Here is a 27,108-nt window from a genome sequence, read left to right on the forward strand (position 1 = left end):
GCTCCTTTGAATGACGGACTGAGAGACCTACACCTGAATCTTTAATTCCTCCACAGAAAAGCACTGAATGTGCTCAGGAGAGGATATCAAGATAACATGCAAAATAAGAGAAACTTTGCTGTGTTTGTTTCTTTCAACTACGGACTTTTTTAGATGGATAAATCCCAAACTATACTGTGTCAGTACTATATATTTCACGTAATGGGAAAACTGCAGATTTATGCATTGTGCCCCAGTTTTGATTTTCCTTGAACTGTAGCAGACACAGAATCGAAGCAGGAAACACCTTCATGATTATAACTTTCCCTCTCTCTCCCTGATATAAAACCCAAACCCAGAGGCACCAGTTTCATTCCCTTTGTTCTCTGCCCTCTGTGCCAGTAGTGTCACAGCAGGACATACTGTAACTGTTCATTCCTCAAACCATGTTTATCGCAGGAGTGTCAGCTCCTCTATAATTACAAGTGACACTTGACAGCTGCTTGCATAACAGAGTCAGGAAGGATTTTTGCTGAACTCACTCCAGCGATTGAAATGATATATATATATATATTATCTGAACAGCACAGCAGCCCAGACAGTTAATGTTGGCAGGTATTATTCTTTCGTTTCGTGAAGTTTCAAGCTGCTCTGTTAAAATGTTTCCCTGTAGAGATACAGTATATCGAAACATCACAGAGTTGTTGTCTAGTTTTACAGACAGTGGTTTACTAATGGACTGGAGCGCCTTGTTAGTCTTTCGACCACTCAAAGTGCTTTACTCCACATGTCACATTCGCCCTATTCACACACATTCACACAGAGGCTGCCATGCAAGATGCTGACAGAAACTAAGATCACTCACTCACACTCACAGCAAGTGAGGGAGCAGCTTGGGGTTCAGTATCTTGTCCGCATGCAGACTGGAGGAGTCAGGGATCGAACCGCTGATCATTGGACAACCTGCTCTACCTCCTGAGCAACATCAGCCCCGTTTCAGAGTCAATGTGCTTTGACCAAATTGCTGCTGGATTGACGGATCGCATCTGGAACACCTGATCTGATTTACAAAGACAGAAAAAACAACTGATTTCAGTTTGACAGACTGAGGAACAAAAGAGTCCTGCAGCCAGTTCAGTCTAGCCTGTTGGACACTAAATCTTCTGTTTTAATGTTGTTTCTGTTATGAGCGCTATTTTAATCTCACTAGTTATGAATAGCACTGGCTTTTGAATGCTTTCAAGTTAAAGCCCTGATAATCTCTCATCACTACCTTGCATCCTATACATGTTAAATCCCCTGCTGATCATGTACTGTTGTTTAGTTTGGAGTCAGAGTATAGCTAATCTTTTTTCTCATGTAGCTTGGAGCCATGGCATAGCTAGTGCTAATCTCTTAGCCTGCAGCATTAGCCTGTGCTAAAGCTAATCCCTTTTTGTGTAGTACCGGCCGTACTAAAGCTAATCCGCTGTTATGTAGTCGTGCTAATGCTAATCTAGCTGTCAATCAGAGAAGTGCTGACCGTCAGGGAGACAAGAAGAGTGACTGTGAGACACCTGTCTGCTGCTCACTCTGGTCCAACTCTCTCCTCCGTCACTCTCATCCCCTACTTTGAGTCCATTTCTCCCTTTCTATCTGACTACATTCCAGGTAATCTCTTTCCTAATCCGTCCCTCTTTCCCAAGAATGTCACACATAAAGTTAGACCTCACAGAAACCCTGCTTTTTCAGATACCCTAAATCTCTGCTCACCTGCAGTATTCTCACCTGCATTACTGTCAATGCGTTGTCCACGTAGGACGATTGAGTCAAAATAAACCACAGAGTCTGTGTGTTTACGGTAATGAAGGATCATGTCACCCAGTGCAACAGTATGTAGAAGTAAAAGGTAGAGATATCAGGCTTTGGATATCATTAAGAGTTAAACTAAACAAAAACACTGGGAAATTCACCTTCAGAGTTGCATCACTTCAACTGTTCGCGTGCTCATCTTTGAATTAGGTCTGCTGGAAGTTTCCTGATCTCCTGTTCTCTCCCGTTACCTCCTGTTTATTTGATTCTCGGGCTAGACAGCTTCCTGTTGTTGCTAAAATTCCCTCCTTTTTTAGTGTCTGAACAAAACAGCTTGAAGTTCCCCAAGTGATCTAAAATACAGTCTCTTCCTCCTTCTTCCTCCCACTCACTCACTCTTTCCCCGTTATTCATGTTCTCTTCTGCTTATTTTTCATGGAAACTGTTGTTTTGCTGTCCTCATCCATCATGTTGTGTTTTAAAAGTAATTTAGAGTTTGATTTCTAATTCAATCGCAACTTATCATCAGGACTTTATTCAATATTTCATTTTTGTTTTGAAGCCACAGTTATTACAGCTCTCCTTTTTTCTGTTATTTATCTCTGCTGCACAAATTGTGTTTTTCCTGTGTTCTTCTGTTGTGGCTGCATTTTATCACCTTGTTTAATTACCTTACTTGTATATTTTATGGACACGCAAAGTAAATTAACTAAAGTAAACAGAAGTACATCCCTGCAGGCCTGGAGACAATTCAAGTTAAAACATTTAGAAAATGGGATTTCGCGTGGAACAAAATTGTTGGAGAAATAAAATGTATGTATTTGCCAATCCATACAATGTGATGTAACAATTCCTCCAAAGGCGAACAGTCACCTACGCTACACCCACGCCACTCTGACATCAAACTAAGAGAAAAACTCCACCTTCAGGCACCTTGTTGGCACAGTGTTATACATCATTGATATGATGTTCCAGGAGTTATTCTATGAAGAAATGTTCTAATATGTTTTTTGGTGTACACACTTTCCTTACTCGTCAAATTCATGGTATCTTGCATTTCCCATAAAATGCCTAAGGAGAAACCCGAGAGTGCAAACGTGAACAATCTGCTGCCGGTTGCAGCGTGTAGGTGGACAGGGTGATGGGGAACCTAAGAAAGTAAGAGGATTTTTTCTAGCTGAGACAAGCTAGAGTCATGCCACTTAACTCAAAACAAATCTTTTTCATCTGTTGAGGCTACAGAAGACTGCACTTCTTCTTCAGCTTCAGCTGGATTTTTTACCTGTGTGATTGTTGAGTGTTGAAATAAATGTCAGCAGCTCCACACAAAACTGAAGGGCTGACACCAGAATGTTGGCAAAATTACCAACAAAAGCATTTTTGAGTGTATATATTCATCTGTTTCCCCGCGGAAAGTCAAATGAACGAATGTGTCGTCCTGTATTCAGCATGTGTTCCCTGATTTATCCAATTAAACATGAATTTGGGTGACGAGCTAACTCCTCACATCATTAAAAAGAAAATGCACGTGGCCTGGTTAACTCGGGGTTCGTAGAAGCTAGCAGGTTAGAGCTGTTTGGATGTCAGTTGTCATTTCCTAAAGTGCATGGTTGTAGCTTAAGTGGCTTGAATCAATTCATTTCACCATTTTCTTCAACTTCCTGAACAAACACGGCATGTGAGGATAGAGAAAGCTCACGTCACTCTTCACAGTGCAGAAAGATTGCAAGTAATCAGTGGACACTACTAGTTTTATTGTGAAGTAACACATCTGTCATAATTTTACTAAAATAAAAGTGTATTACTATTATTTTTTATTATTATTACTAGGTGTGGAGGCATAGGTGTAAACATTATAGCAAGAGATAGCACCTATATAGACTAAGAAAGCAGCAGAAATGTGCAGAAAGTAATTTTATTGAAGGGAAATCATAAGACTTGTGTGCTTCTTTGCCAACACAGTGATATTCTGATATGCTAAACAATGTGGAACTGTACTACAAATTACTAGTGTCCCATGTTTTGAGTCATTGCCACTACTCACAAACTTCTTTACCGTTCTGTATAAACAACAACAATAAATACATTTATTCATTTAGCTGACACTTTTATCCAAAGCGACTGACAATTGCTATGTATGTCAGGGGTCGCACTCCTCTGGAGCGACTAGGGGTCTTGCTCAGGGACACATTGGTGTCTCACAGTGGATTCGAACCCGGGTCTCTTATTCACTGCGCCATCACCATGAATAAAATAAGATTAAAGTCACACAACTAAAATGTGAAGAACATAAATCCACTCTAATAAGCACATCTAGGACAGTATGCAAGTCTGTTTGCATAGACTTTACAGATGTAAAGTGACAGAGAGAGGGGGGGGTGATAGGAGGGGCAGACGACAGAAGGAAAGAAGCTTTAGGAATACTAATGAATTAATGATGCAACATGTTGACATTTCTGTCTTTCTCCTTTCCATCCCTGCACTCCTCCTCCTCCTCCCTTTTCTCTCCTCTTCTGCAGGTGGGATGGTGCCCTTGTTAGCTTGTCATCCTGTTGTAACCCCGAGGCCAGTGATGTGACTGGAATTTAGATTCACCCTAAAAAGGACTGACTCTACCAGAGGACTCCCTTCTTCCCCGGGTATGTCGTCTATAATGGAATGTTTAATGCACTAATCCTCTTAAGTGATTTGATTATGTGTGTGGAATAATTACAAACGGTGACCAGCAGAGGAAAAAAGCAAATGTTTAATGTCAGATTGAGGCCAGGCAGGTTAGTCTTCCTTACTTGGAAGTCTGGCAGGTAACTAACCAGCAATGTCATTCAGCTGAAAAAGGAATTACCTAGGAGAAATTGGCGATGGATAAGTTTATTATGGTTGGTAGAATAGTGGAAATGGCCGGTGAAGTGACTGCTCATTAGTAATTTAGGACCTGGTGGTTGATATTTCTTGGTAAAAACGGCAGAATGTTTGATGGAAGTTTGTTAAAAGGTTGTTGATGTTCAACATATAAAGAATATTGAAAAAGAGCAGTGGGTGTTGAACTAATTTGGGGATTTACTAGGCAGGCACTTTTCTTTTTAATGCACTTGTCCCGTGGCCTCATAGCATCTTGTCGTCTGTGTGATGTGATCAGATCATGTTAATAATGGGGAATGTTGCATTTGTGGATAAACGTGTCATTGTAACGAAATGTTCATACCATTTATTTATCACAATAGTTTTTCCTGCTTTAGTTTGATATGTGAGCGCTGTGTTATCGAGGTTGGTGCAGCTCTCCCACTGGAAGGAGGAAAGAGCTTTAATTCTGTCTGCAAAATAAATGTTGTCATGAATTTGAAACAAGTCTTGCTCTGCCTGATTAGATCTCTCCTTTAGAAGTCGGGGGAAGTGCAGACGATGCTTGATTGACATTTACATTACAGCCATTTGGAAAACTCTTTTCTCCAAATCAACTTACATTATTTCCATAATCAAAAACACAACCAGAGTGATTTGGGGTTCAGTGTCTTTCTCAAGGACACTTGTGTGTGTCGTGTGCTTTACCACCGACCCTACGGTTAATGGCTAATCACTGCCTGAGCTACAGCCGCTCTCTCACTCTTCTCTCTTTGCTTTTTTGCGCCTTTTAGCCAATTTACAGCTTTGTCAACAATTTCAGTTCAGAATTCCCAGCATTGCTCCGCCCAACTTTAACCTGAGCTACAAACCCTGTCGTGGTTACTACAGACCACGACCTTAAAAAGCAGGAGTTTGTAGATGTAAGGAGACACGTTGTCTTCTGGCTTTTCAAGAACCATGCTCAAGGGGAACCTGTAATACTGGTTACGGCTGGAGGTGGGAATTCATTCATCCACTGTACTGCACTGGTGATCTAGCCCAGTTTGTTGACATTAACATTTGTGACCAGACTCACCATCTGACCTTTGACACACTGTATGTGTGCTGTGTCTGTTTCTGTGTACAGTATGTGTGCATGTTTCTCTGTGGGTGTTTTACTCCATGAGCATGTGTTTGTGGTGTTTATTGGTGTGAGTCAGCACACTTTGATGTTTCTTTTAAGCAAGCCAATGTGACACACAAAGGCTACGTTCAGACTGCAGGCCAGTGTGACTCAAATCCGATTTCTCTGCCCATATGTGACTCAGATCTGATCTTTTTATGATGGTGTGAACAGGCCAAGTCAAATGGAATCTGATTGTTTCCAGTTCGGATTTGGGCCACTTTCAGATGTGGTCCAAATTCAATAAAGACGGGATCTTTTTAAATGCGACCTCAGTCTAGACACTCGGGTCGGAGCCGCGGTGAACGAAAAAGCTCCTCAAAAAGCCATTATAAACATGTGGCTCTCTTTCTTCTCTACCTTGCTATCATCTGCCCACAGATTCCCTTTCTGACACCTGAAATCCACCAGGGCGTGAGCTCTCTTCTGAGCTATGTGCATGCTACTTGTCTGTGCGGACACAGTGGGGAGGGACGGAGGCAGTGAGTTGTGGGGCAGTTGCGTTGTGCAGTCGTGAGAGTCGTTGGGAGAAATGTGACCCGTGAGAATTTCCCGTGAAAATTAGGAGGGTTAGCAAGTAGGAGCTAACCGGAGCTAACCTCTGTTGCTCTGTTTACTTCTGTACAACACTGTGCTGCTGCGTGTGACCTCGTGTTATTCCTCTGCGCATGCGGGTCACTTTCAGGCCACGGACAGTTCACACTGAAGTCTGATATGGGCCACATTTAAGCAATAATGTGAACTGTCAAACAAAAAAATCAGATCTGGGAAAATTGAGCGGAACGTGGCATTAAGGCCTGGAGTCGCAGATAGATAATTGTGTGTGTGTTTTTTTCCTGATTAGATGTAAAGGACAGGACAGACCTTCTGCTGGCTCATGCACAGCTGATGGCACTGTGCTTTATTCCAGCTCAGTGTGTGTGTGTGTGTGTGTGTGTGTGTGTGTGTTTTGTAGCAGACTCGATGCCATTGAACCATATGTGTCGTTGTACAATCAAAATAACACAGATGAAGAAGATCATTTGTGCAGTGTGTTTCTAGTTGCACATCCTACGGTGATACATTTTTTAATTTCATTCTAGCATCTTAAGTTCATGTCCCGACCTTTACCGTTTTACTCTCCTTCTTGTCTTTATTGCCACTGCACTTTCTAAACTCAGTGCAGTCATTTTACTAAATAAATGTTTTGGTGAAGTCTCCCAGTTGAGTAGTGGAGCTAACTTATCCAGAGTGACTCACAATGGCTCCAACAGTATAAGCTGTAATAAGCTGCAATTCCTGCATCACCCACAGTATAAGTGTCCAAGAAGAAGAGCTATAAGAGGATTGCAAGGGTCAGAGCTGCAGTGCACGGACAAAAGATGGAATAAATCCGTAGAAAAGGAGACCTTGTACTGTATTATAACAGCGTGCTGGGGCATAAAATAAGAGCTGAAAGAAGAAATTCAATATGAAAAACTACAACATTTTTCTCCTATTTGGTTTTTGAAGTGACTCAGGTGGTGAGATCAGCAGTGAGAGAGAACAGACAGAACACAAAGACACCATTACATTTGTTTTTTTTTCTTATCCATGAAAAACAATTCTGCCAAGCGCCATTTGCATTAGATTATTGTTTCAAAGTTACTGGTCTATTAAATGTATTTCTTTAGCCCGAGGCCGACAAGAACAAGAAAAGTGAATTGCAAGCCTGTCACGCTAATATTCCAAACATCTATTCAAGGAATCAGACCAGTCTTACAGAACAAGTGATTATAAACCTATATGTAAAGCTGAAATCTAGGACATCATGAAGCTGGTTGATGCAGTCGGTGCACGAAACAACTTTTTGTTACCCCCCTCTATCTCTCTCTCTTTCCTTCCAAGTGCTTGCTGGTGGCGGGTCACGCTGATCCTAAGCTCATCCAAACACACACACACTGACGCAGCCATCTGGATCCATTTGGGGTTCAGAATCTGGCCCACGGACACTCAGACTGAACTAGGGGAACTGGGGAACCCAACCAAAAACAACATGCTCTACCACCTGAGCCACAGCTACCTCAACTTCCAACTTCATATAAGTGTGACATTACATTGCTGGAGAGCTCTTTTAATTATGCACAGGGTCAAACTGCATATTCAGTGAGTTTGATCCCAGAGGGAGTGATACTCTTGACTCTCGTCTGTCTCAGTGTCTTCATTCTGTGCAGCCGGGCCGCCCATAATGTGTTTAATATGCAGAATCAGAGGGCAGAACACTTAGTTTATGTGGACAGAGCCTCTCAGCCGGCAAACATATAGACTGTACAGACATAGAAAATTCAGACATACACAAACGCTCAGTCACACACCGTGGTGGGCGCAGCACCCGTAGGGGGCTGGTTAACAGTGTGTATGCGTTCATTCTCAACAGTCTCCATCTGATTAGCGCAGAAGAGGGACAATGAAGAGGAATGAGTCCACTCTCAGCCAATCAGTGAGTGTGTGTGTGTGTGTGTGTGTGTGTGTGAAGAAAGGCAATATCATCCCTTCAGAGAATCAGTCATTGGATATTCCAGATCTTTTTCAATTTTCTACCTCATTTGTTACATCCATTTATCCACAGCGTCCGGTGAATGCACAGTTACTGTGGGAGTGAACCTCTGCTGATGTTACACAAGCACCACTTGATATTAATACTACAACTGAACAACTCTGAGAGTGGCATGCAACCTGATCATCTGGCCACCAGGTAACCAGAGGTGGTGGAACATAATGAGTACATGCATCGTACTGCAGTGCGAGTTTAAGCTCAACTCAGTATTAACTGCATTCCGCTGAACAAAGTGTCATTTCTTTGTGGAGCCAAGGTGGAAAAAGTAAAGCACAACAACCACAAACTATTTCCTTTAAGGTGCTTGAGATTGTTTCTTCATACGTCTGCTTCACTTCATTGCGGAGGGACATGCACTCTCTATGCCATGACATTCATCAGAAATAATCATCCAATAAATACAATCCGTTGTCACAGATTAAACTTCCCAACAGAATATTAAAGTTAAACGGTTAGAATTAGCATCACTTCCTTGTTAATGCATCTTAATGCTAATGCTATGGTAATTCTGACCTAATGATTTATTTCACAATAATATAACACTCTGAAAGGAGCCATTCTGTATACTTTAATGTTTGCTACTTTAAGTGCATTTTCTAACATACTTATATACTGATGATATATACAAACGTTCTGAATTCAGGGCATTTACTTTTACATGACTGAATTTAAATTGTGGTATTAATAAATGTTTAAAAATTCCATTAAACTTCTCTTTCTATATGAAACAAAAAGTGGTGTTTTGATAATAGCTGGTTATTCAGTGTTCAACTTGTTTCCTGTCTATGGTTATTATTCTTGGCTGACCTTATTCTTTGTTTGTCATGGCTCATGACTCTGAAACCCGAACACCGAACAAGGTTTTTCAAAATAAAAATCCATTTATTTTGCCTTTTTTTTTACCATTGCATAAATTAGACAGTCAAAATGTGCTTGTTACTCAGTGTTTTCCATAGAATTTGGTGAGACTACGGTGGGCGGTAAAGTAAATTACATGCGTCCATTTACTTTGAATGTACACATGTAATATGTTTTATACTTATATATATATACTGAATATAATCCAGTTAATCTTATTTACATCCTGTACATACGCCTTATTTTGAAAACCGTACATTGTCACATGTGTTTCTTCCTCGCACTAAATTCATCCAGTCAGTTTGATAAATAATGTTGTGTGTGGTTCTCGTACGGCGTAACATGGTTAACACTTGTCTTTGCAAAGAGACAAACTGACAGGATAAAGTCTCTAACCCGCCTGTAAGCTCGCTCTGGGCCGCTTCACTTACCGTAAAGGCTTGATTATGTGTGCACTCCAAATTTAGGTGCAGCTATCTTAATCGTCTTCTCACAAATGAGTGACAGAAACACTCAAAGCGGTTCAGAGCGTTTGTTGCCTTGTCGAAGAAGTCAGCCACAGATGGAGCGAATGTGCTCGAAGACGATTCAGCAGAACAGCATCTGCAAATGGCGATTTTTGCATCTTTCTCTGACACTTTCAAATGCTTCCACATTGCCGACATTTTAAAACTTAATTGTTCTGTAAAATTTATTCAGTCTTTTGACTCATTAGGCAGAAAACTGAAAGAGCTTTTTTTGCTATTTTCTGCCAGCCTTTGAGAAACACAACTTCTATGAACCCATTGTAACTAAAGCAGTTAGTGATGTGTTGTCCTTGTGTGGAACTTTAAATTGCTCACTGATTCCCTGTTGACTGGAGAACCCTTGGCTGAACCCTGAACTTTTAGAGCACAAATGTAAATAGTTTTCATTTATGCTGGCAGCTCCACCCCAGGAGAGCCGGCTACACTCTAAGTTCAAAAGTGCTTCTGATTCGAAACAGGGTGAGAAATTACAGACCCCAGCAAAACTGACAAAACAGTAACAGGGGTTCGACAGTGTTCTCCGGGCTCTTATCCTCTGTCTCTGGGGAGCGCACTGTGTTATGAAATGGCCCAACGCTGTCCTCTTCCTCAGATTTAACAACTACCATGAAAATTCAAGCAAAGAGCTCTTGACATAAAGGCCTCCAGCGAGAGCAGGAAATATGATCACACAGCAGATATATTGTTCCTGCACCAGGGGACGTGCTCATATTCCTCCGGGGTGCACTCACTCTCCAAGGAGCAAATCGTGTTCCACAAAACTCTAAAAGTGTCACCCTACTGTGATTCAGATCTCTGCCTATGCAGCGCATGATCAGTCATTTATCATGCGGACGATGGGAATCTAATCTTTATGAAATGGGCGACCTTTGACTTCGTCTCCATATCCAACTCTCCGTTTGTGTTTCTCTCTGTCTCTGACCTCTTCAGGCTTAACATCCAATTCTTCTGCTTTTTGCTCCTCTGGGAGATTTTATTGGACTGAATGAACATTCAGGTTCAGAATTAACACAAACCAAATGTCACTACACTTTGTCTCTTTTGGAAAAATCAATAGATGACCACCCTCTGGGAGCTCTGGGAAATGAGAACATTTGAAATGCCATATTTCGGCTATATTTAGTCAGCTTTTTGTCTGCTCTCAACTTAACATACAGGGCAGCACACATTTACCTGTTTGTGGCTGTTTTTATTAATTTTTTCTTTGCTATACATTTCTCTAAGTGCTGTTGTTGCTTTCTGTCTTTTTGTGTCACACACACACACACACACACACACACACACTATCCTTCTTTCCCACTTCCCCACACTAACTCGCTCTATCACTCTCTTCACTTTATCTCGCTTCTCTTTCTTCCTCGCTCACTCTCTCTTTTTTTCTTTATATCTCTTTTTAACTTTCTGTCTTCAAGTTATTGCTTGATTGCTTCCCCCCTTTCTTCATATATTTCCCATCTCTCTCACTGTCTCTCTCTCTCTCTTCAGTAGATGATAATGTTAATATCAGTTGAGACTTCCACGATCAAAGACTCTATGGTGAATAATAATTATGAGACAATTACTGCTTGGAGAGATAGGAGAGCCGTCCACCACACACAGCACAAACACACACACATAGCCAGCTCCCCGTACTTTCTGACGTTGTTTGGATTTAGTTTAGCTATTTCCTGTGCTAAAACACAAACCATCAGTAATACTGTGCATATGACACATGTAAATGCACACATACATATCACATATGAACACAGAATAGACACACACAGCAGAAACCTCTGCGCAGGTTTTTGTGAAGCGCACACATCTCTTTCTGTTTTATGTGGATTAAAAAATACTTGCTCATGCAGAAGTGGGACAGGGTCACTGTTTTATAAGTCACATTTAATTTAGTCTTCCTGGCTCTGAAGTCCTGAGTCAAGTCTCAAGTCAGGACAGGAAAGTTTTGAGTCAACATAACCTATGATCATTTAAAAGCTGATTTGTTGTTTCTGTGATAGTCATTTCAACGTGTTGCCTGTTTCTGTCTTTTTGCTGGTCTTCGCTGACAAACACACCTTTCCCCTCTGGGGAATTCAATTCGATTAAGATTCAGAGGGCTTCGATTATAAAACAATTATCGATGCATCTTGATGCATAATTTTTTTCTGGACAATTACTAAGCATTTAATTTGAACATTAAAATCCAAAAGAAACATCTCCTAATTAGGACTAGTCTGCTTCCCTAGTTTACTCTATTAACCTCAGCTCCATGGTCCCTCATTTCTTTCAACCAGTTGTCAGAATCCTAAGAAAACTGAAATATAATTATCAGGATGTACAGTATGTGTACAGGACAGAGCTGTACACCAGTGTAGTCTAAGCTTGTACCTGATGTTCTCAACTCTTGACAAGTCAGTAAGTTAGTAACAGCTGAGCTAATTAATATTACTTCGTTACTAATTTAGCTAACCTTATAAACAGCCAACAATATGATGTACAGGGGAGACTAGCTGAATGCTCTCATGTCTGATCATAACGCTTTTATGTCTCTATCTTCAGGTGTGTGTGTGTGTGTGTGTGTGTGTGTGTGTGTGTGTGTGTGTGCGCGTGCTGGTGAGTCAGTATGTTCGCCTTGCTCGAGGACCAACCAAGCAGAAACACACAGGTCTTTCCATGATGTGTTTTTTTTCTCATCAGTGACCACAGACCCTCCAAATCTTCACTCGACTTCACACACAATGAATCACAGTGCAGGTTTAATGCTAGAAAACAAAAAGCTGAATATGCTGTCAGGAGTTTCTTTTTATTAGAAGATGTTTACTTACTGTCACACTCGGTTGTGGAATATGGTTCCATAATAGAGTTCCACTTTTGATCCCGTTTGTGTGTGGACCGTGGAATTTCTTTCAAGATTTCTTAGCATTCATTTTTCTCAATGTGTTTTGTTTTAAGAAAATAATGTGCCACATGTATCCCATGATTGTTGTGTGTATTTTTTAATGCAGAGCTGACTCCAGATACAACTTTCTAAACCCTCAACTTTTTAAACCCTCTCTCTTATTTTTTTGCACAGCTTTGGCCATACACATTACATCTTTAGTGCCTAATAACTGTAATACACATGACCCTGTGTTTACTCTAATGAGTCGTACTAAACGTTGTCTTTGAAGTGGACTGACCATACATACAGACAGATGAAATAAATAGCAGGTAATATCAAAATACTCAAGTGCCATTGATTTTTGTTTTACTATTTTTAAATTGCATGTTAGGCTTCAGCTTTTTGACAAACAAATCAAAGCCCACGTTGAATTAAAACAGTTTGAAGTGAAAATCTGTGACATTTGAATGCTTTGACTTGCAGTTAAAGGTGTGGTTCTAGACATGTTGTAAGACTGGTGCCTCAGATCCCATTTCCACCCATGCAATCTATTTCATATCTGGATATAGACATCTGATCATCGGCCTTTGCATTTACACCTGCTATTAATTAATATTGTCATTATCTCCATCTTGGCCCTGCAATGGACTGGCGACCTATCCAGGGTGTACCCGCCTTTCGCCCGATGTCAGCACCGTGCAACCCTGTACTCAGGATAAGCGGTTGACGATGGATGGATGAATTATCTCCATCTTCTGCCCAAACTGTATCTTAATATGCAATGAGGTAGGCAGAGCTGAAGGTCTTGACAAACACAGTGTGCCTCAGGTCAAGGAAAAGAATGTGGATACTCTTGAGGTGCCGCTAGGACACTACTGGCGCTGGCTTCAGGTGAGGTTGTCAACGATGGCCGTTCAGTCTCGGCGAGAGCTCTAATGAATCCTTGCAACAGCCAGGAGTGAACCAGCGGTATCGATCATCTTGGCTAACGATTCTACAGAGGTTAAAAACACGGACCTGCCCGGTGCGGGGAGGACAATCGATTTTCGCGCCAAATGAAAGTGAGAAATCCATGTCTGATCCTAGTATTTTGTCACCCTCTGTATGCCACGCACCTCCGTGAAGCTAGGAGTCTCAGACAGAACGTCAAACCAACCTTTTTTATCCATACCAAACCCACATCAAACACCAAGCATCTAAATGAGCATTATATCAACAACATAAATCGCTCTGTGAACACTGTGTGTACATGCCTGTAGTTATTGCCATCCAGATATCTGTCATCTCATCCTACAACACCGTCCGGCCACTCTAAAGAAAGCTCAGCTCCAGCTCTGATCAGCTGTGTAGCTCAAATCACAAAACTCACAGACCTATTAGCCTAATAGCCGGATAATAATAACAACAAATGCACCGATATACATATACAGTTACAACTGCTGACTTACATTTGCCGTTTTCACTGTTTTCAGTCCAAAAACAGCTGTTGTTTGTGTGTAAAAAAAAAAAATAAATAAATAAATAACTGCAGGCTGCCATCTTGGTATTTCACAATCTCTCTGAGGGCTTAGGTTTCGTTTCTCTCCAGAGACTAAATCAGGGGAGAAGTGTTGCTTTGGAACAGACTGTCTTTATCGTCGGCTAATGACCCGTAGGAGCTACATTGAAAAATCATGGGAGTTCGTTCGGTTCTAGGAATGTTGATGAATATTCACTGTTTTTATTAATATCAATGTTTTGGAAGCTTTATGTTATTTGTAACGTGCTTGTATGGACAGAAATAGTGTTTTGAAGAAAACTCCCAATAAAAGTGAACATATAAACAGTAAATATGGCCAAAACATGAACATTCGCCTGGTGTGTTTTTGACAAATTGTGTAATAACTGTTTTATATGTTTCTTTTCATCAAATTTACAGTTACAGTTGTATTCCAGATGTATTAGAAGATATTTATTTGCATTATAATCAGTTGGATGATGGTTTTGATGGCGATATTGCTGTTAAAATATAGATTTTATACCAAATCATCAATATGAAAATATCATATTTTCCTTTATTGCATCTCCATTTACTCTTTAATAGCAAAATAAATAGGTTAATTTACAGTTGATTCATATTCCTTAGCTTCTGACCTATCAAAGCAGACCAGAATGCATCTAGGCTTAATGATTGAGGAGTTATTTTTCCTGGAAATAAGTGTCGGTGTCCAAGAGGTTAAATAGCTGAATTTCCCCACCAGTCAGTCAGAACTGAAGAAGTCCCTTGGATAAGCGACAAAACGTCTTTTAGTATCTTCAACCAAGTCCAGTTTCCCCTTAATTATTACCTCCTTAGATAACTATGACCTGGATGAGATCCTTCACAGACATGACATAGTGAAGCATAGCGCAACTGTTCATGTTTTTCCTGATCCAGGTGAGGTAAAGATTTCTATACTGCATATTAATACCAGGTGGAAATGGGGGTCTCGGCCTTATGTGAGAAGATAATCAGCTGAAGAAGGACGCAGTGATGCATTGAAGCTCAGACTGTACTGGCAGCTCCTGCTGGTGAATATTTAGAACTGTATGAATATGAAGTAGGATGTTGTTAAACAGAGGCTGTTTACCTCCAGAGCCCTCCTCTCAGATGTTAAAATAAAACCCAGCCGTACTGTATGTGAGTCAACAGCGTAAAGTGCAGAGGTCAGAGTCGTGGCTCCCTCAGATGATTCATGTTGCTCTTTCTGCCATACAAATGACTCAACATTTAAACCACAAAAGGTCAGATTGAATCGCTGCTGCTTGTGTCATTTCTTTCTCCCTGAAGATGGGCGGAAAATAAAAGACTCCAGTTGCTGAGCTCTGTCTGATATAGTTTGGAGAATCTTTTATCTCTCAGTCTTCTTTTTGTCTTCTCCCTTTTGCTCTTTTATCTCTTTCCTTTCTCCCTTTTCAGTTTCCCTCCATACATCCCTTCTTCCCTCTTTTTATCCTGCCCTTATCGAACCATGTGGTACTGTTGCTATTCAGAAATCATCACACCGCTGTGGAATAAACACACCCAGGTTCCCTGCTTAGATCACTTACGTGCTCCTGATGAGTATAAGTGGATTTGCACAATCCTGAATAAAGCAGGAGTGATAGATGAATGATTTTCCATTTTTTACAGAGATATAATCTAAGGTGATGCAGTCGTTTGATGCGCCTTCAAGCGGGGTTTGCACTTTCTGTGACTCTAACACATTTACACACGTGTTGTTGAAGCCATATCTAAGCTACGATTTTACCTGATTCCAATACTGATATTGGTGTTTTTTATTCATTTCGCTGCAAAACCACCCTGTTTATTGTTTTCACCACTGAAGTTAAACAGTAGATGAACTGATGAGGCTTCAATCTAACAAAACACACACTTGTGAGTTTGGCTGCTGTGACTCAGGAGGTTGAGCGGCTTGCCTGTTAATCGAAAGACTGGCGGTTCAATCCACGGCTCCTCCAGGCTGCATGTCAAAGTGTCCTTGGGCAAGGTACTGAACCCTGAATTGCCCCTGCTGGCTGTTCCACCAGTGTGTGAATGTTTGAGCTTCTGTTTGAGCACTTAGGCTCAGTGTGTGAATGGTGAATGCGATGTAGTGGAACAGCGCTTTGAGTGGTCGCAAAGACTAGAAGGGTGCATTTACATTTACATGAATGGCAGGCTTACAATGTGCAAGACATAGACGCCAGACACTGGGGTTCATGTCCTGCAGCACCTTTAATCCATTATTAACCAACCTTGGAATATATATTACATTATTTTAACACTGGAACCACTCAAACCAGACAGGACCAATCAGAATCAAGTGTTCTCCTTAACCTTGGTACAGTATAACTTATAGTATAGGATATATAATTGTGTGTGGTACAGACAGCAAAGATTACTGTATAACTTAAGGGAGAGACAGAGAGAGACAGAGAGGGAGAGAGTGTGTGTGTGTAATTTGATTTCATCAGCTGTTAATTAGCATTTGTTTGTTTGCAGTTCCTCTGTATGTGTGTTTGATTACATACATACCTTGTTTGCATGTGATTTCCCCTCCTGCTGTGTGTCAGCATGTGTGATTGTGTGTGATATCTTTGTGTATAATTATAGCAGCTGTAAATAGGTCACACTGCGTAGCGTTCTCTCTCTGCTAATGTGGACGTCTCTGCCAGGAAGAACAATCGATAGCAGCTCTGCTGGGAGAACAATTGGTTCTTTCTGCATCTCTCCATCTCTTCACATCCCACTCTCTTTGTCTCTCTCTCTCTCTCTCTCTCTCCGACACAGCCCTGAATAGAAACATCAAATCCATTTTTGACCATTGTAAACATCCCTGGTACTTTCTGCTCACTCCATGCATTTTGAAATCAACAGAGCAACAAAAATACTATGCAGTAATGTCTTTCATCAGGCACCTGCTTACACTTGCTTTGGCTTACACAAATCACGCAACTTAGTGTGACTTGACTTTGCAGACGGGATCTCCCTTGTCTGCACATACCTTTTTAACTGTATTTGAACTGTTGCAATAAAACTCAGAAAGCTCAATTAAAGAGGTCATAGTATTTGTTGTATTATATACATTTTTTGCTGAACACACCTTGATTAAAGTCCAGTCTTTACTTCTGTAACCTATCTGCGTCACTTTGTAACAGGTGTCCTAATGCTAGCAGCTAGTCAGACACGCCCACAAAAACACTGGTGGAAAAACCAACTGAGCTGCAGCACGCAGTGTCCAGCAAGACGTCCACACGCTGCCTCCCCTCACCCCCACCCTCCCTCCTTCCTGGTTTGTCAGGACACCTAACTAGTTACCACACAACTCCAAACAAAGATCAGATAGAAGTGAGATGCTTCACTCGGTAGCTAAAACAGAGTCTTCAACACACAGGGTGAAAAGAGGAGCTGCTGCACTGTGCATGTAAACCTGTTCTGGTACAACTATTAAATAAAATTATGAACCTAAAAATGAGCATAAAATGACCTCTTTATGTCAATTTTAGACTAAACAAAGAAAATGTTTTTTTTTTCTTATCCAATTAAAATCTTTAGAATGAAGATACAGTGGACAGGAGGAGGTACACATTTTTAAAACACAAAGTTCACAGTAGTAAAAGCATTATAGCTACAATAAGTGGTTACTTTTCTTTTTAGTTTATTGCTTTTTTCTTCTCAATTATAAATTGTCATTATAATCTATGTCAAAAAATGTGAAATCACGAGTTCCCGCAGTCAGAGGTGATGTCTTCAGATGTCTTCTTCCAGTCCATATCCCAAAGATATTCAGTGTGCAGGGATATGAAGTACAGAAAAGTAGAAAATCCTCACATTTTTTTTACTTTTTATCTTAATAAATGACTTAATAATATATTGCCAAAATTGCTGCTAATTAATGTTGATTAACTGAACCATTATTCACCAAAAGACTTTTACTTGTTTTATTCATATTTAATTTTCATTCTCTTTCTCCCTTTCTGTCTTATTGTCTTTGTATGTGTGCTATTGAGTTAATATATTCATATACCTATTTTTTATATTTGCTTTTCTTGGTGAGATCAGTCTTCCTTGTGGCCTCAGGCTTACTGAAAGTCATAAATCTGTCTGGATGAGTTATATGCAGTGTGGGAGAAGGCTTCTACATATTAAACACAAAGAAAGCCAAGAACAAACTTGTTCTCCTCGCTGGAGAGAGATGTGAAAGGACTGAGAATTTTTCTGAAGCACTGCCTGAGTCTTGGCCTCTGACCCTGAGGGAGTTTCTATGCCTGTACTTCATTACTGCTCTGTCCTGATGTTTTAAATACACTGTGCGCTGTCTCTGACTGTAGATCTGTTTTTGTAGATGTTAACGCTTTTTCCAAACCTGGAGGAAAGATGCCTCTATGTAGTTCCATTAATTACATAATTTGGTCTGAATGAGGAACAATAATTAAAGGTCAAAAGTTTAAACTGACACCAGAGCTAATAAATTTAGCCTCTGTGTTTGCCTTCACAGAGACAAATTCACTTGAGTCTGGGTGAAACACTTTATTCTACAATACTTGTATGCAATTAAACTTAATGACAGTGTGCAGCACTTGGCTTTCTATGAATAATCTTATTTTATTTTCTAATTGTGCCGTATCCTCTTGATAAAAGCGTGTGAGAGTTGTGATTATGAAACTATATTTTTTTAAGTAGAATTGTCGCCTGCTAGCTGTGATTTTTCATAAGACTCCCACAGTCCTCCTCATACTGACATTAACAACACACAGCAGGAGGTCACACTGTTCTGTTAGCTTGCATGGGTGACTGCAACGCAGTTACGATAATGACGATAAAGAAAGCTCTTATCTGATACTGTGAAATTAGATCTATAAGACACTATAAGTCAGAATCTGCACCTTCATCTTTGCACCCTTCTTTCCTTTCTTTCCCTACACATATCTCCATTCTTGTGCAGTGCTGAGGAAATTCACTGACGTCTGAGAGACGAGAGTTTGTGCCTGTGTTGCCTCCAGCTACCCTGATATAATGTAACTCACCAAACAGCTTTAATGAAGCTGTCAAACATATTGTACGTTATTTAATTATTCACAACCTTGACGCAGTCTATATTGGCTGTGCACCAGTAACAGGAGCCATAAGCTTTAAAGTATTGATGAAGCTGCGATGCAGTTGAAGAATGATTTTCAGCACTGTCTGTCAGTCAAATGATGGTCATCTCCGGCTTCGGTAAAGGTGTCTACCCAGGAATCTTGGCTGACACCCAAGCAGGGTGGAGAGGACACATTCAAAAGATACTCAGCAGTGGGGGCTCAGGATCCCAAATTGGGTCACACTCACAACACTATCTCCTTTTTTATTAACTACTAATTTGTTCAATCAAAAACATTTTGAGGGAAATGTAATTGTAGCCTGGATTATGGCAATGTTTTTGTTTTGTTAGTTTTTTCCCCAATGAAGGAAGTGTTACATTCTGCAAGTCATAGGCAGGTAGTTGGTGTAGATGGATGGCAAACAAAGTGCAGGACTTTAACACTGGACAACGATGTTTGCCTCTCAGTCATGCACATACGAAAAAGTCAATACTGACGTTAACATTTGGTTAACATTTAACCAAAACAAAGATCTTTCCCTAAATAAAACCAAATCCCACGAGTGTCTAAACACAACTGTAACAACATTAATGATGCTTTAGAGGATTGGATGATTTAAAATGCTGCAAGATTCTTGCAGCACCTGGACTCCTCAGGAACCAATGCCAGCAACATGTTTCAGCTCCACCTTCAATACTATTAGGGGTGGGGGGAAAAAATCGATACTGCATAGTACTGTGATATTTGCCATGGCAATACTGTATCGATACACGGACGCCAAGTATTGATATATCCACTAGAAAACTTAACAGGACCATATAGAGGACTGAAAAAGTGATATGAACAAGCAGAGAAATGTATGTTTTTAGATAAACAGATGATGACAAAGTTTGACTTTAGGGACCTAATTGGACGTTGGAAAAAGGTAATAAATTGCAATATATCTCAATATATTTAAAATCGCAATAAAATCGAATTGCAACATAAATATCGTGATAATATCGTATCGCGGGGCCTCTGGTGATTCCCACCCCTAAATACCATCATCCTGGCTCTGCAGCAGGACAAGCTGTCCTAGCTGAGTGTGCCTGACTCCACGTACAGGCGGATCATAGACAGTGTTGGACAGTAACGCGTTACTCAGTAACGCTACTGTAATATTATTACTTTTCCCGGTAACTAGTAGTGTAATGGATTACTTTTATGGATTACTTAAACACCATCCTTGACATTAATGCGCGGCTCGACGGCAGCTCAGCGGCACCACACGTTCTTGTTCATGTCGACACAAGACGTCTCCTTCATTGTAAAGTCTACTCTCAGTTTACAGTATGTGCAGACGATTCAGGCTCTTACATTACACTTGTGGAAGTTACATATTGGACTATGATTGGCTTCCAAAATGCAAATACTAATACTAGTAAACTTTAAACCTATGAGGCCAGGAAAGTGACATAATTGCACATTATGTGATTTAATTTAACCACAAAGTACAAATACATGTATGGGGATTTGTCTTGATGCAGAAACAAAATAAACGTGCTTTTTTTCTTTCTAGAATGTGGGTGTTTGATGTCATTTTGAGACTGTAACTGTGATTAAAGGTTATACAAATAAATTTGACTTGTTTCTCAGTACATACTGACACACATATGTAACGCCCACTGCGTGTGTGGGGTTTTGTGTATATGTGTGTCTAAAGGGACATTTTCACCTTTCCTGGCAACGTTGTAGTTTTGTTTTAGTCTCTGCAGAATCTCTCTGGTACAGTCTCACTCCTGCCTCCTCTGTTCTGCTCAATTAATCAGCAGCGTCACTAAATAGACTCTCTACCATCAGTGGCGCTAAATTGCTTCCAAGATGAACAGCTAAAAGCAACACTTTGAAATTACTTTTGAAATTAACTACTAAAGTCTGCAGCCCCAAATTGGCTGCAGAACGATCAATTAAAAGCAGCAGACCTAAATAGCTCTGGAAATGAACACCGCAAAACAATGGCCATAAATTATAATGAACAAATGAAAAGTTTATTTTCAAAGTGTTGTAATGTATATTGACTTTGGTGAAAAAAGAAGATCTCATTAACTGAAAAATCATTAAAAAGGAGCATCACTAACATTGAGTCCACTCTGTGAAGTGGTCACAGTTGCATGCGGCAGGGATGGAAGTACTTTTAATTTATTTCTGTCAATCATCTTGAAGGTGAAGTTGTCACTTTTTTTTTTGCCTGCTTTATAATTGATGTAAACTCCTCATGTTGAACTTCCTCAGCTTGGGCTGTGTTGTTTCTGGAGAGATGTTTTGCTCCAATGAAGTGGAAAACTGCTGTATTAATACTGCAGAGAGCCACTGTAGTAGTCGGGAGGATGTCGTAGGCTGACCACAACCAAAATCCCAGGTGGGAATCGAACAAGGGCAGGAAGTGACGTGGTCTCAAATGAGAAGATGTGAGTAAGCATGTTTCCACCAACCAGACATCTAATCAGCCAGAATAAGTCAAAACACAAGTCTTTGATTCATTTAAACATTCTCTTAATTCAACCCAATAACTGCTTCAGGTGTTTCACAATAATGAAAATTGACCCAAGGAAGAGAGCTTCCTCCCCAAACAGCTGGGAAATGTTTAATGTGTGTTGACCTTGCCTTGGGTGGCGCGGTGTGGCAGTGGTTAGCACTGTTGCCTCACAGCAACAAGATTGTGGGTTCAAACCCCGGTTGCCCCGGTCTTTCTGTGTGGAGTTTGCATGTTGTCCGCGTGGGTTCTCTTTGGGGGCTCTGGCTTCCTCCCACCATCCACAGACATGCAGGCTAGGGTAATTAGTGTCTCCAAAATTCTCCTTAGGTGTGTGGCCCTGCGATGTACAGACAGGTGTAACTTTTGCACATTTGGCTTTCTGAAAAAAAAAAGTATGATCAGACAGACTAATGGAACGGGGAAAATTGGAAATGAAAACCTGTGAACATTCTCTGTGTGGTCAGGGTTCAGTGTTTACTGTGGGATCTCGTTCACTAGTCGTCCACTGTGGCGGCCCTGCTGCCCTGGCTGCTGCTAACCGTCCCTGTTCTGACAGATTCTGTGCTCGGTTGGCTGTTCTGGCTTGGAGAGGAAAGGCAGGTGGGTTTTTTTTAATCCACTGGTCGTCGTGGCTGGTGTGTCAAAAAATGTATTTTGGATACACACACACACACACACACACACACACACACACCTGGCTTTACTGATGAAGCCAGTAACTGTGCCCAGTCTATGTGATGCCAAGCACTTTTAATTAGGGAGCAACTACAAAATTGTGGGAATGTTTTATGTGTGTGTGTGTGTGTGCACATTCATGTCCGTGTGTGTATAATCTGATCTGGCATCTCATCAGTACCTGACTTATTATCTTGAACGTGTTTAATGTCTGTGCTTTGAAACAGAAGCAGCGATAGCATGCTAAGTATCCAGGAGAGTTACCATCTGCTCTACATGTGTGTGTGTGTGTGTGTGTTCGCAAGTGTGTTGGGGTTTTTTTGTGTGTGTGAGTGTGTGTGTGTTTGTGTCTGTCGCCCATTGGGTGAGCCAAATAGGGAATTCATTAAGCTGTGACCAAAAACTTGCAATGGGCTGCAAAACAAAAAATTAATGGAATTATAAACACAGATACGGATCTACACAGGACTAAAAGACAGCTCAGGAAAAGAGAAGAGGGACATACTGTGTCAAATAACATAACAGTTGGAAAAACAAATGGGAAAAAAATGTGTAGAGCTTGGACAGTTGGACTTTGGATTGTTGTAGCAAAGTTTCATTTCTTCACTGTTGTCACATGAAAAGATATAATCAAATATTTACAACAAATGTGAGGGGTGTACTCACTTTTGTGAGATACTGTATAAGTCATGAGTATCCTGTCAGGAACCGAAGTCCTGTCAAATCTGACTGAGATGCCTGATCCATCTTTGGTCTTCTCCTCTGTACTTTTTGTAACATCTGGCATTTTTCCTATCACAAACGGGACTTTTCCCAACACAAATCACTATAAAGATTTTTATTCTAAAATGAGACTCACATTTGAAAACTCTACACAAATCGCCCGTGAACGTGATTAAATTCAATTGTGTTCTTTCATAAAGGAAAAGGACAGCTGTATTTGTACGTTTCAGCCATGTTTGTAAGCATTTCTCAGACGAGTTTGGCATTTCATTTTAACTGACTGTCGGGAATCGATGCTCCCATTTTGTTGTTTTGGATTTTTGAAAAGGCTCAGGTAACCAACAACATCATTTGTGTTCTCATAGCAGTGTGTTGCTTTACAAGCGACAGTTGCTGCAGGAACAATAAGAGTGCTTCCAGCTGTGACAAGTGTCTCCAGATTGCTATGTGAGGATAGTGAGATGATAAATGTCTAAGAGCACTCAGAGCAGCCCGGCACGGAGAATATAACACTGTCAGGATCCATTTAGTTGCCCGGGTACGACAGAAAAGAGATGCCTCGCGGTTAGAGCAGCAGACTTCCCCAGATAAAAGAAAGGTTACAGAAATGTGACTTCTGCTGGCGGATTGTTGCAGCATTAAGTGGTCAGAAAAATGAGATGAGGCTGAGCAGAACAGTGAAAAGAGACCTGGAAAAGCCCTGCCTCCAGGCTGCAAACATCCCACCTACACAGTTACAGTCAATACAATCTGAGCATATGGAGGGGGAAACAAATAACACAATGCCATATAATGAAAGGCAATATTATATCCTTTCCTCTTTGACATGGTGAATCATATTATCTGGTATACTTTCAGCTTGTGCTTCATGGTGACACTGCTGCAGGGCAGTTGAAATAGTCAACAATACGTTTTGCTTTGTTTTCTATATTCTAAAAAAAAACATATATGCACGTATGTCTGCATGAATTCCAGATGTTTATTCATCTGCAACTTGATCCAGTTTAAAACTGGTTATTGATACTGAACTCTGTCGGGCAGGTAAAGTATGAATCTGAATCTGGAAGGGAACCGGGAAATGAAAAACGGGAGGGTTAGCAAGTTTGAGATGACCTCTGACGCCTCCATGTGTACTTCCATACGACATCGTACTGCATGGGACGTCTTATCATTTTGTGCATGTGGGTCACTTGCAGGCTGTAGCCAGTTCACACTGGAGTCTGATAAATAACGTGAACAGTCGATCAAAAAAACTGGATCTGGAACTCATAATAAACACACATCTCTAACAGGGATATATTACATGAAGGCAGAGACTATAATCTATGCAGGCCTGCTTCATGTGGACAATGTCATGATTTTATTTGCACATGTACACACTGAAATGTATTTGTGTGAAATGTGTTCCTCTTTCCATTCACATACAAGCTACTGTATATTTTGAAATAGACTTAACACACACAAACACACACAAACAAGCACGTGCTTGGCCTTTACACACCAAATAGACCACATCCAGCATTCTATGATAACTAACAAAGAGCGAAGAAATATGACCCTGACATGAAGGGAAACTGAGTTTGTGCTAGGCTGCAACAAGAAATAATTTTTATTACTGATAAATCAACTAATTTGTAGCTGTAATGATACTATGAACGTGGTAAACAACAGCAAAGGAACCCTTGCACAATTCTTAATCTCCCCTATGCGTTTACAGAAACTTGAAAGAAGAAAAGATAGATAAAATATTAGAAATTTAATTACATGTGTTGAACAAAGGCCGTCAGCATCACAAATGTGTCGAACTTAAGTAAAGCTTAGTAGTAAACTCTGAGTGTACTGAAGTTTTTGTCTTGAAGGTTTTGCTACATCCATATTTTGTGAACTCAGTTCAGTAGACAAACAACGATCCTCAGCTGTAACTATTTAGCACTGGAGAAAATCAATTGCTCACTCTGACAAACTGAAATTCACTCCTAGTTCTATCTGATAAGTCTTCACCAAATGGCACCAAAACAGTTAGAGAAAACAAAGAGTTTCAGACCACATTCATTCAGCATCAGTGTGGTTGTTTGTAGCCAGCAGCTAGCATCATCGCTTTATGGATGGATTCAAAGTCCTTATAGGTCAAGTCATGCCACTCGGCAGCCATCTTGGCAACACCTATGGACAGCTATTTCAGACTAACACGACCAAATCGCTAAAAAAAGTTTGAGTACTTTGCCTCAAAATAAGGTTCCAAAAGCATTTTTCCCGACCGGTTATACTTCTGCTGTGCATGCGTAGTAGTAGAGACACCATAGACTCCTTATGGCAGCGGAACCACACGATTGGCTGCAATATGTTTCCCGCCTCGGCTGTTAAAAAGAAGACTATTGGCATTCTAGTGGGAGGGGCGGGACAACTGCCATCTTTGGCGTTGTGGGATTTCCCTATAGAGTTGTATTGATGATTTTTTAAGTGGCATGTCTCCTCTATATAACGTCGATGGATTGGCTTTAAATCTCTTGCAGAAATGCATGTCCCCTTCAGGATGAATTGTAATCCCTTATCTGTTCATTTAGCACGATAGCACCGACAACGGCTTTCAGTTTGTCCACCACTTTGGTTTATAACTAAATGACCTTCAAATGAATGCTCTTCTTTCTGTTTTGTGCTAATTAGCAAATACTAGCATTTAGGATGTTAGCATGCTAACAGGTGCGGCTCTTCTGGTGTGAGCACAAGCATTGACTACAATGGCAGCGGTTTCCTCCGGCGGCCGTAACGCGGCGCACACGCCGCCTGTGTGAGTCCGCCCCTAATCTCGTTCTCGTGAGGACAGTGATGTCTTATGTATCTAAAGTGGGATATTTTCTCAACATCAGTATTATTTTATTGTCCAAATTGAAATATTTTGAGTCCTGTAGAAGCATAAAGGGCATTAAAACATGGATCGATGCCTTGAGATCCCTCATATGTTGTGTGCATACCTGAATGTGTATCTTAACGGCTCCTTGGGTGTGTAAAGTGATCACCATCATGAATATTTAACAGGCATTAATACCACCAGATCTTTGTCTGAGCTGCCTGCTCAGGAAGTCAATACAATCACGGAGAAGTGCTGAGTGTCGCCCTCCTCTATGCATTTTTAATGTATTTCAAACTGTTGTCCAACTAACAGACATTAATATACACAAAACACACCATCACCATTCATACACCCTGTACCATGTCGCACTCTACTGTCCCTCATTATGTACGTTACAATCCTGTTGATTTTATAAAAAACGCTTGCTTTTATAACGTATTGTTCCTCCACACTGAATCTTTAACTGTACTGCAACAGGTAGTGGGAAGGGATCAAACAAAGGAAGAACTTAACTCTCAATTAACTCTGAATTTAAACCATATTATTTATTATAAACAATTTGTTGTAACACACCTCCCTACCCGGAAGCGTCATGGAGTTGTTCACACGTAAAGACTGGCGACCGCCGATCACAGGAGCTTAAAATCGTGTCGCGTGAACTAGGCTTTACAGTCAAGATGAAGAAGAACAGTGTACTTCTTATGTGTTCAAGGTTTCTTGTTGTATTGTGGGAGCTATAGCGAGCATACATTTAAAATTACAGACATTGCAATAAAGTGATGGAATGTACATACAGTTCGATAGGTAGCAAATAGAGCAGAGGCAGGTTGACAGCTGGAACCAAGAGGAGCATCTCTGTCTGCTCGTCGGGTAATAATAATCACAATATATAACTTTTTAGCTTGGTTCAACTTGTTTCTTGGGGATCTGGTAGAAAGAGGAGATGTGACTGAAATATAGTGCAGAATTCGTCTATTCATCAGTTACTCTATTAACATAATTGCAAATGAAATATCTTTGGGTTTTAGACTGTAGGCTGGTGGGGGGGGCTACTTGAATATGTCACAATAACCTCTGGGGAATTGTGATGAGCTTTTTTAATTAAACTAAATGCATAAAAAATAACTTAATTGACAATAAACATAATCACTAGTTGCAGCCCTACTTAATTC

General features: G+C 40.5%; 1 protein-coding gene across 2 annotated transcripts in view; it reads left to right on the forward strand.

The window, feature by feature from the left end:
* The window catches only part of si:cabz01090165.1 (uncharacterized protein LOC100333421 homolog), a 358,553-nt gene that overhangs the window by 132,546 nt on the left and 198,899 nt on the right, over window positions 1-27,108 (forward strand). For both annotated transcript variants that reach the window (XM_038694085.1, XM_038694087.1), the window contains one exon: window positions 4,290-4,409. The gene's annotated coding sequence lies outside the window, so the exon portion shown is untranslated. The remainder of the gene's footprint in view (window positions 1-4,289; window positions 4,410-27,108) is intronic.

The sequence above is a fragment of the Micropterus salmoides genome, unplaced genomic scaffold (assembly GCF_014851395.1).
Source record: "Micropterus salmoides isolate LMB-PRFRI ecotype aquatic unplaced genomic scaffold, ASM1485139v1 Ms_hic_scaffold_3, whole genome shotgun sequence".
NCBI classification, from domain to species: domain Eukaryota; kingdom Metazoa; phylum Chordata; class Actinopteri; order Centrarchiformes; family Centrarchidae; genus Micropterus; species Micropterus salmoides.